This window comes from Xyrauchen texanus, chromosome 5, assembly GCF_025860055.1.
Source record: "Xyrauchen texanus isolate HMW12.3.18 chromosome 5, RBS_HiC_50CHRs, whole genome shotgun sequence".
Taxonomy (NCBI): domain Eukaryota; kingdom Metazoa; phylum Chordata; class Actinopteri; order Cypriniformes; family Catostomidae; genus Xyrauchen; species Xyrauchen texanus.
Window position 1 is genome coordinate 38,204,775 of NC_068280.1, and position 11,776 is coordinate 38,216,550.

General features: G+C 36.3%; 1 protein-coding gene across 2 annotated transcripts in view; it reads right to left on the reverse strand.

Moving 5' to 3' along the window:
* The window catches only part of LOC127644409 (microtubule-associated tumor suppressor 1 homolog), a 55,241-nt gene extending 45,064 nt beyond the window's left edge, over positions 1-10,177 (reverse strand). The window contains exon 1 of one of the 2 annotated variants that reach the window (XM_052127567.1): positions 9,946-10,177. The gene's annotated coding sequence lies outside the window, so the exon portion shown is untranslated. The remainder of the gene's footprint in view (positions 1-9,945) is intronic. The other variant, XM_052127568.1, reaches the window with a different exon arrangement.
* Positions 10,178-11,776: the final 1,599 nt, after the last annotated feature.

Consider the following 11,776-nt stretch of genomic DNA (forward strand, 5'->3'; position numbering starts at 1 on the left):
TTATTTTGCATATTGCAGTTTGTAAAACTTTCAGCTTGTAGACTGGAAAATCTTGTTTAAAGCTGACTGCATTGAAATTCCATGTAAATTGCATGGTTTAGGCATACATATTAGAGTACACCTGCACAATGAAGTCTGCATTAGGTCAGAGTCACACTCAATCAGATGTGGATAATGTGGGTCAGATGCTAATAAGACGAAAAGCTTTATTTGGATATTCAGGACATTCTTTCTCTCACAAAAGGCAATTGTGATAGTTACAGCCACAATAGTGCCCTTGAGTTTCCAGCCAAATGTCAAATGGTCCTGACCAAGAGTCTGATTGTTCTACTCACAGAAACCCTTTACCCATCAAAATGTATAAGTCATCTTTTAATACAAAGAACAGGCTGATAACTACCCGGGTGGGGAGGACGAGTGGGTGGCAAAATGTTCCTGTGCCATTTTTACTGACACTGCAAAAAACACCAACTTTTCAAAACTCTCAACATTTTCAGAGAGCTATTTTCCAGGTATTGAGTGAGGTATATTGGAATTATGGGTATCAACCGCGACAAGCTAGATAGATTAGGAAATAGTTTTTCACAGTGTTGGAAATTTGAAAGAATAACCACTGTTTCAATGAGGTGCCAATTATTTACTTCAAGTTTGTAGGCAAGATAAGCAATCCTGAACAATCCATTCCTGGTGCCATTAGACCAGAGATCTGTTTGTGTTACAGATACGGCTACTGTTGTTGAGACAGCACAAGCTCATATATCACTCAGGAGCACAAGATGGGTGTAATTAAAAATGCAGAAAAGAGACAAAAGCTGATCACCTTTAAAACTATTCTAGCACCTAGAGAAAACATAAAATAGCAGCTGATGAAAAATTTAAAAACAATAAGTCAAGTCTTTTTATAAAAGTACACTCAAATGGCTGGTAGTGTAAATCACAGTAAGTTCAGTAATTGATGTATTATGTAACAATTCCGGCTTGCTTCCTACTGAGCCAGTGGGTACATGATCTTCCTGGCCTGCGTGACGTTTTCTGAGGCCACTATAATCTTATGGGATTGATAATTACACTTGCTCTAACATCTCTACCAGCACAGATTATCAGAAACATGAGACTATAGCCTTACAGAGAAAGAGAATGAGAGAGAGATAGATAGAGAGAGAGAGAGAGAGAGAGAGAGAGAGAGAGAGAGAGAGAGAGAGAGAGAGAGAGAGAGAAAGCAATGATTCTATCTTTTAGGGTCAGTCCAATTTATCCCTGGGGTGGAATGAGAATTATAGAGACATCGATTGGATTGGGTTCACAAAAATGAGGTTAGAAGACACGTCACATTTCTCTACACTCTCTGACATAGACGTGCACACATATATATACACACATGCAACACATTTGTTCATGAGAGGAGTGAGCCAAGACTGCTATGCTCTACTGCATGCCTGTCAGCTGAAATATACTCTTAGCAGACATCATACAGGGAAAGAAAAATCACAAATCAAACTTCAAGACAGCTACAATTCTTAGTAAAGAACTGATTATGTTCAACAAAAAGACAATTTATTCAATACTAACAGGTTTCCTACTTCCATTTTTTAAGTAGTTAAAGGTAAATTCTATACCAACGGCACCAAATTGCAATCTACTGCTGCCTTCCTGTTCTATCGGAATTATCGTAAATACGAGTTTTCCACTCGGAAGTTGCACATGAACGACCCCTCAAGTCATTATTATGGCTGGGAAACTCTGAGATAATTTTGATACCTGAATTTTCAAGATAGGAAGAGTTGTAAACTTTCAACATGGCAGAGGTTTCTGTAGTGAATGACAGGTTTTATTCATTTTTCTAAATACAGCTAATTGTTAACACTTGCCATTTCGATAAAATATATTTATCTATATCAGCAACCATTTGATGCATGTTGTACATTTTTACACCATGACAATAGCTTTTATTTGACCAAAATTCTATTATCGTCTAACATGATAACACAGAAATGCTGTTTCCGAACGTTTCGGTACCATAAGATCGGTGACAGTATGCAGACTCAGTGACATGTGACATGCAACATTTCCAACCAGACATTTTTGCATCGGTTTCAGTGTGTTTACCTTCCCATGTGGCTCGACTGGCAGCGCATTGCATCAGCAGCGTGAAAGACCCAGGTTTGTATCCACGTTGAAACAAGGAAGTAATTGCATTTGCTTAATCAATGACAAGCATGACTCGGAGGTTGCATTATTCTCCCTAACATTTCATTTTTACTTCACTAATGATTATGTTATGGTTGGGTTGTGGGTTAAAGTCACTAAAATATGCATTCCTCTTGACTGTGTTACATCCTGTTCAGCTGAAAAGACTACTAGCTTTTGGTGACCACTCCTGGGCATAAAAAGAACTCAAATGTCCCTATACGCCTTACAATACTTACTGTTTTGGACACTGGGGGCAGTGTTTTAAATTTCGGTAAGCATAAACCGATTTTAGCTAAAGAAAATTCGACTTACTGTTTCCGATTTCACTGTGAGATCAGGCTGTATAATCAGCAATAAGAGAAATATGTGTTATGTGGTCAAAATAAAAGTTCCTCAAGAAATATGTATGAATGAACCTGATGTTGTCCTCGTTTCCTGTTTTTTCTGACAACAATGCACTTGAATGCACATACTCATAATTATGACTTTAGAAGTGAGAAGTATGATAATCCCGATAGCACATGAAGGCATCGATAATTTTGTTACACAAGTTTTCAAGATGGGAATAGTCTTCAGTAATAATAATAATATCCTTCAACATTGCGTAGGACAGCACGGTTTCTGTAGTGAAGGAGGTTTTATTCATTTTTCTAAATGCAGCTAATTATTAGCTTGCCATTTCGGACAAATTAATTTATGTATATCATCAACCATTTGCTGCATGTTGTACAATTTTCACACCGTGAAAATAGCTTTTATTTGACTAAAATTCCATTATCATCAGTAGGCTAATTGATGATTAGCTTCATAAAAAAAGTTTACTAAACAATATGTATGACTGAGCCTGCCGTCGTTTATATTTCCTCTTTTTTCGACAACAAAGCACTTGAAGGCGGTGCACTCGTAATTACCACTTCAGATGTGGGAAGTAGGATAATTCCGATCACACTTAATTAGCAGAGTTTGGAGTAGTAATACTGTTTAGTTTTGAGCAAAGGTAGACATGAGAGTGTTTAAACTTGTTTGAAAACAGTAAGTATTTTTGCAATTTCGTTTGGTGCTGCAGAAATTAAACATAAATTACTTTTTAATTAGCTCTAATTTGAAAAAAAAAAACTCAAATTCAGAATAGTAGAAATAGCAATTTCATGACAATTTTTATAACAGTATTATAACTGTGATACAATAATATATATATTTTTTTTACAAGTCTGCCCTCTGGCCCTTTGGGTGAAAAGAACAGTGAAAGGGAGGGGGGCCTTCCTTCCTAATGCGTCCTACCCTGACAGAATGAGACAGAGAATGAATGTCGTGTTCTAGAACTGGACTGAGTGAATTTCTAGAACACTCCTCAGTGCCTGAAGCCCAAATGTCTCAGCCGAGAAGATATGAGGTTTCACTGGAAAATGAACTTATATAATCAATACTGGCATGTATAAGAAAGCCAAAGATTAAAGTTTCATCGTGACCTTGCAAAGAGTCACTGTATATCTTTGTCAATGTGATCAAAACTTTGTTTTTTTCCCAGAAGTAAAATAACAAATTACCTCCCCAGAATATCATTTAAATCAAATTTCCACACAGCATGTTAAGCATCATTTTATAATTAGTACCTGCATAATTCCCCAGGTTAATATTCATAATTTAGGAACTGCAGTCATTCTGTAACACAGTTTTAGTAATTAGATGAGTATTCCCATTAACAAGGAATTACACTGATGACCTAGAATGAAAATATTTCAGCATGAAGGTAAAATGCTGCTTTGCTTTCTGAATTCACCTACATGCATCACACACATAATTTGACAAGCTCTTAGCATTGCCAAATATTACTATGACCAGAGTTTTCCCCATTGAACATGTTTTCTACTTTCTAACTATACAAATTTATATATTACTGACTACTTTAAAATAAAGTGTGCCTCCAATTTTCATCATATACTTCATTAAAATCAATTAATACATTTTATTTTCAATCTAAATTTATCTAAACAAAAACTACAGAAAACAACCAGTACCTGTCCTCTATCATTAGCTCAAGCTCTACTCTTCACCATAATGGTAACCCAAAAACTCTAACATAACCCTTCTAAATCTCAACATAACAAAACTTTAAACACTAACAAGTATCCCCTTCATATTCATCTTGCAAAAAAAAAACATAAAATACACTTAAAGCTGAAGTATTTAATTTCTACGACACTTCATCGCAAGGAATTGCATCAATAAACAATGTTTTCAAAACAGCTTTCTGCATACACCCCTGGCCTGCATCAACATGATTGGTTGATTATCGTTCAAAGTTATTAATTTTGAACAATCGGCAAAAATCCTTTTTTTTTTTTTTGTGTTGAGTATTATATTAAATGAATCAAAATGTAAGCTAAAATGTATCAAATCTAATGTTAACATTGTATGCCATGTTAAAATGTATCAACTTTTATAAAAAATAAATAAATAAAATGGAATTCACTACTTTAAATATCTAAGGCATTTTTGTCACTTTCGGTTCAATTGCCCTATTCATTTCTAAAGTATGACCATATGCATTTCATTAGACAGATTTCATCTGTCTCACCCCTGATACAATTGTATTTTTTATTACATGTGCAGACAATCCACACCTTTTATAGGTGATGACTTGTATAATTAATACCATCATAAATTACTCAGGTGGGGAGTAACACCTCCATATAAATGTCATTCTTTCCGAGATGCTGTCAGATTATGCAACACTGTCTCAGTTTTCCTGCCGGTCTCTCTTTATGTCTTGTTCTAATGGCACTCTCCTCTAGTTTCCTATGGACAATAACTCTTGCATAACACATCCCTAATAAAATGTTATAGGAAGATTCCACTCAGAAATTTACAAATGAGAAGGCCTGATTTGTGAATGTAGACAACATAATAATTTACTCCTTCAATTAGTATCCACATCTTATACTGTGCTTAAAGGACCAAAGTGATGTATCTCTCTCTCTCTCTCTCTCTCTCTCTAACATAGTGACACCTGGCTCTGTCCTCTGATAGGTCAAGTAAAGAGACATAGCCTGAGGACTAAAGCCGTTCCATTTGTACAAACAGCACAAACTCAGAGACACAAGGACTTTGAACATGGCATCTGTGATAACTTGAAAATTACTTCTGATAACAGTCTGGTTGCATTGCACAAGCACAACAATACAACAAATGTAAAAGTAAATAAGCAAACAAACTGGATGACCATTGTCCTCTCTGTTTCTTTCTATCTCTATTTCTCGGTTGAAATTATTTTTAATTTTTAACTGCTGGCGCCAACAATGATCTCACAGGTTCATTCAAAGCTTCAAGTCCAGATTTGCACTACATCTAGGTCCTGAACAGACTCTAATAAATGTTTAACACATTAAGAAAGTCGAGGGTTCTAAGTATTGTTAATCATTAATTAACTATGCACAAAAGATCCCTGGTTCTGTTGATATTGATATATTCTGTTTAGCACAATAGTGTAATTTAAGATAAAATACTCTGTTTCAAATGTATAGCCACAAGACATAAACAATACGCCTGTTAACATGATTTTAGTGTGATAAAATCTCTTATAAACCTTTTCTGAATAAAGTTGTAGACAATTTTACAACTTTGTCACCATGACGATGTAATGTCCACAAACTCTAAAATGACTGTAAAACTTTACAGCTCAAATAATACATTCGTTTTAACAGAAGAATTAATGTAAATGCTTTTATAAAATTATAAGCTTCACATTTCTGACTTTAAATCCTCAAAAAAGTGCCCACATTCACTTCCACTGTACCTCACAGTAACCTCGATTTTTTTTAAAGAAAAGGAGAAACAATTCCAAATAAATGTTTGTAGTAATCAATATTTTGCCACAAATGCTGTCGATTGAGCTTAACTTGTATTGAACCCGGTATATTCCCTTAAACCCAAGTATAATTCGGTTTTGAACGAATTATATATAGTCGAACACTAGCCTTTCAAAGTATACTTCATTTGACTGCGCGCACATAAACAGGCAGTTGGCACATACCCACTACGACTGCTATCATATACTGGACTATATATATATTCAAGAGTTTAGGCCCATAAATACAGGTGAAACTCGAAAAATTAGAATATCGTGCAAAAGTTCATTAATTTCAGTAATTCAACTTAAAAGGTGAAACTAATATATTATATAGACTCATTACAAGCAAAGTAAGATGTTTCAAGCCTTTATTTGATATAATTTTGATGATTATGGCTTACAGCTTATGAAAACCCCAAATTCAGAATCTCAGAAAATTTGAATATTACATGAAATCAATAAAAAAAAAGGATTTTAAATACAGAAATGTCGGCCCTCTGAAAAGTATAATCATGCATATGTACTCAGTACTTGGTTTGGGCCCCTTTGCATTAATTACTGCCTCAATGCGGCGTGGCATGGATGCTATCAGCCTGTGGCACTGCTGAGGTGTTATGGAAGATCAAGATGCTTCAATAGCGGCCTTCAGCTCTTCTGCATTGTTTGGTCTCATGTCTCTCATCTTTCACTTGGCAATACCCCATAGATTCTCTATGGGGTTCAGGTCAGGCGAGTTTGCTGGCCAATCAAGCACAGTAATACCATGGTCATTGAACCAGGTTTTGGTACTTTTGGCAGTGTGGGCAGGTGCCAAGTCCTGCTGGAAAATGAAGTCAGCATCTCCATAAAGCTTGTCTGCTGAAGGAAGCATGAAGTGCTCTAAAATGTCCCGGTAGATGGCTGTGTTGAATCTGGACTTAATAAAGCACAGTGGACCAACACCAGCCGATGACATGGCTCCCCAAACCAACACAGACTGTGGAAACTTCACACTGGACTTCAAGCATCTTGGATTGTGTGTCTCTCCATTCTTCCTCCAGACTCTGGGACCTTGGTTTCCAAATGAGATGCAAAATTTGCTCTCATCAGAAAAGAGGACTTTGGACCACTGAGCAACAGACCAGTTCTTTTTTTCTTTAGCCCAGGTAAGACGTTTGACATTTGAAGCCCATGTCCAGGACCCGTCTGTGTGTGGTGGCTCTTGATGCAGTAACTCCAGCCTCAGTCCACTCCTTGTGAAGCTCCCCACACATTTGAATGGCCTTTTCCTGACAATCCTCTCCAGGCTACGGTCATCCCTGCTGCTTGTGCACCTTTTTCTTCCACACTTTTCCCTTCCACTTAACTTTCTATTAATGTGCTTTGATACAGCACTTTGAGAACATCCAACTTCTTTTGCAATTACCTTTTGAGGCTTTCCCTCCTTGTGGAGGGTGTCAATGATGGTTTTCTGCACAACTATCAGGTCAGCAGTCTTCCCCATGATTGTGAATTCAACTGAACCAGACTGAGAGACCATTTAAAGGCTCAGGAACCCTTTGCAGGTGTTTAGCTGATTAGAGTGTGACACTTTGAGCCTACAATACTGAACCTTTTCACAATATTCTAATTTTCTGAGATTCTGAATTTGGGGTTTTCATAAGCTGTAAGCCATAATCATCAAAATTATATCAAATAAAGGCTTGAAATATCTTACTTTGCTTGTAATGAGTCTATATAATATATTAGTTTCACCTTTAAGTTGAATTACTGAAATTAATGAACTTTTGCACGATATTCTAATTTTTCGAGTTTCACCTGTATGTCTTTATATTCCTTCAGACTCAAGTTATGCAAATGCAGGTATCTCATGATCTCCTAACACTCTTGTGTTTTCCAACACATCCACTGTTGTTGTTTCCAATGTTGTTGTTGTCTACTGTTGTTTAGCGGCAATTACATCTTCTACTAGAGCTTCTTCGTGACAGCAATGGCTCAACTGTGAGTGTTGCCACCTTGTTGACCCACAAATTGCAAATAATTCCAGGCACATGTGCATACAGTGCATTCAGAATACACACGCGTTCTGTGCTCAAGCACTCTGCTGATGACGAAATTTGCATCACGCGTCCTGTAAAAAGACCAAGCGTTCACGTCTGACCAAAGTAAACTTTGGGCTTTACACGCCAATAATGCCTATTCTGTAACTCCAGCCACGTCTCCTAAGCAAACAATTCACCCGGTTGCTAGGATGGGTAGAGTCACATTGGGTTAACCTCCTCATGGTTGCTATAATGTGGTTCTCACTCTCAGTGGGGCGCATGGTGAGTTGTGCATGGATGCCACAGAGAATAGCATGAGTCTCCACACGCGCTAGGTCTCCGCATGAACGCACTAAACAAGCCACATGATAAGATGCACGGATTGACTGTCTCAGACGCGGGGGTAATTGGGATTCATCCTCCGCCACCTAGATTGAGGCGAGCCACTACGCTACCACGAGGACTTAGAGCGCATTCGGAATAGGGCATGCCAAATTGGGGAGGAAAAAATTAAAATCAATAAATAATGCCTATTCGGTGCTCAGAAACTTGACGATGGGAGAGAAAACACCAGAAGTGTTACTTCTAATGGTTGAAGAGAGAATGGACATTAGTAAAACAAATGTCAATATGTATGTAATGTGAACCCTTTAATTATCCTGGAATAATTTACAACACTACAATCTGTATTACCACATTGATGCAATAACACACACTCAAAAAAATATTTTTGCCTATTTTTAAGATGTATCCATTTCAATTGTATAACACATTTCCATCTTATTTAATTGAATAGTCTTGAAGAAAATGTAATTAATAAAACTTGCATTTTGTAAGATTTGTTCATTTTATTTTGTTAAAGATTAGGCAATTCAATTAGATGGAAATTAGTTATGCAATTGAAATGGATACATCTTGAAAATAGGCTAAAATATTTGCGCAGCCAATGGGGCATTTTAGATCTAGGCTGACTAAGTTTGATCTAAATCTTCTGACAAATGTTCTCTTGGTTTTTCTCAGTTCCCAAACAGTTCTGTCTAAACAGTTGCCATAGATGGCTTTGTCATTTCAAAGCATTTCCTCAGTTACCAGAATACCTACCAAGTCTCTACAGCTCACTCCTGACATTATTTTAAAGCGATCTAGTGTAAGCACCACAATCATTAATGGACACTAAAGTGCTAAAATGTGTTTTGTGCTTATGAATGTCATTTATGGTGCAGATACAGGAAGGTACAGGACTATTATATACACTCACAGAGCAAATAATCATTGTCTTGATAATTAATATTAATAAACACACACATAAACATACAAAGTGTCACATTCCTCTAAAGCAGCAATGGTGTATGGTGCATTGTGATCGTAGGTAGTGGTGCCAAGATAGCATGCATAAACTCAATAGATCATCCTGGTTATATCAAAAAACCCTGGAGAGTATCCAAAAAGAGGATATGCTCTAATGAATACATCATTAAGTATTACACAATTTACGTTCAATGCAGTTAATACTATACTGATTTGCATTCCAAGAAGAGACAATTCAATACCAGGATCACATGCAACTAAAAACAAATCAAAATGACATTACATAACTACAACTCTAATTAGTCTTTCACCATTTCAGTAGTTTGGCGCATGTGAGGTGAAACAAATGACGCAATCTGAAAAAACGAAATGGTCCTTACCCTAATATCATTTATTGGATTGTGATTGTTGTTAAAAAAGCCCCAGCTGACTTTTTAATCAAATAGGTTATGTATTTTGTATATTAGCTTATGTACATCATGATAACAACCTTCCACACAAACAAAAGAGAGAAAGTTAGAGGCTCTTTCATGCAACTATGCAATTCATAATTAAAATACGACACAGGTAACTTACCTGGTTTTCAAGTGTTTTCCATCAAACCGCAGTACCAAAAGGGTATTTCATTTGATCAAAACACACGTCTTCCACATTAAACTCACGCAGTTAAGCCAGTCCTGAAAAAAAAGGTCCTGTTTCATGCAATCCTGCACAGCAAAAGAACTGCAAGAGAGCGGTTCCAGTCCGAGCAGAGAGAGTGTATGAAAGAGACAGACCCCTCCCCTCTGGTTTAGGCTGCAGCCAAACCGTGCCGCAGTAACCAACCAGACTTGCCTCTGTGTGTGCTTAAGTGAGCCAGTGACTTTCAGAGGTAGCCCTGGAATGTATTTTCTCCCTCACCCTGAGTTCTCTGTGCCAGTAGACACAGCAGTAGCGGCGATCGATCGCTCCTGCTTTGTAACATACACGTAAACCAAACCACTGACTGTTCAAGGCACAATTTGAGGTCTAAGGCTGCTGGAGCTCTATCTGCCAATAATAAGTTACAGAGTTAAGTTCACGGCTGACTAAGTATGTGTGTATTAGTGTGTATTTGGGTGGGCAAATTACCTTCTCTCCAGACTGCAGTTTCTGTAGAAATAGGGGGCCCTCCTGTGTGTATCAGAATGCATGGTTGCTAAGCAGCCAAAAGTCTCTGGTTTAAAAAAATGGAAGAGTCTGTCTGCACAGATTTAGACCTGAAAGAGAGAGAGAGAGAATATGAGAAATATGGTGATGATGGAATATGGGATAAAAAAGACAATGCAAAAAAATAAAAAATAAAAAAACACTTTCACTACAGTTGATCTTAATTTCAAAGGCAAATTTTCTTAGGGGGTTAAAAACACAGATCTGCTCAGATAACAGTGTTAATCCAGCTAAATGCATGTTCTTTGAGTTTGCTCTCCCATAGAGAGTGTGTGTGATACTCATTATGAGCACTGTGATCTTTTATGATACAATTTTATAATGAACATGGACAAATCTAATTGTGTGTAACCATTTAGGACATCTCTATGGATGGCAGTTAAAAAAAAAACTTAAAAAAACTGGGTAACACTATACAATAAGGTTCCATTGCGTAATATTAGTTAATGCATGTTATGAACTAACAATTAACTATACTGTATTTTCACGGCTTTTATTAATCTTTGTTAATGTTAGTTAAAGGGATTGTTCATCCAAAAATGAAAATTCTCTCATCATTTCCTCACCCTTGTGCAGTGTTGAGTGTAGTCCAATTACAAAGTAATTAGTTACACTAATTTAATTACTTTTTAGTCAAAACAAGTGTAATTCATTGCATTTGAAATTCATTTAATCAGATTACAGTTACTGACTTTCAATTCATTTAATTACTTTTAAGTACATTATAGGATTATGCTTATTTCTAATATATTATTTATGTAGAATTAATTAATTATGGCCCCTTAACGAGTTATTGTGAAGGAGAAATGTGAGGTGCTGCGTATATGACTTATGTGTAACAATGTACAAGTAAGAAATATAGACACTATTTTGTAATTGTTGAGTGGAAAGCTGTTTTAATATTGTCAGTAATCTTTCAATTATATAATTATCAAAGTATTCTGATTACAATTTTAGAGCAATAATTATAATTTGTAGTGGATTACTAATTTTAAGTAATTTACCCAACACTCCCATTATGCCATCCCAGTTGTGTATGACTTTATTTCTTCTGCTGAACATAAGCAAAGGTTTTAGAATAATATTTCAGAACATGTAGGTCCATACAATGCAAGTGAATGGTGACCACACATTTCAAACTCCAAAAATCACATAAAGGCATCATAAAAGTAATACATATGAAACCAGTGGTTTAAAATATGTTTAAATCCTGTTTTAC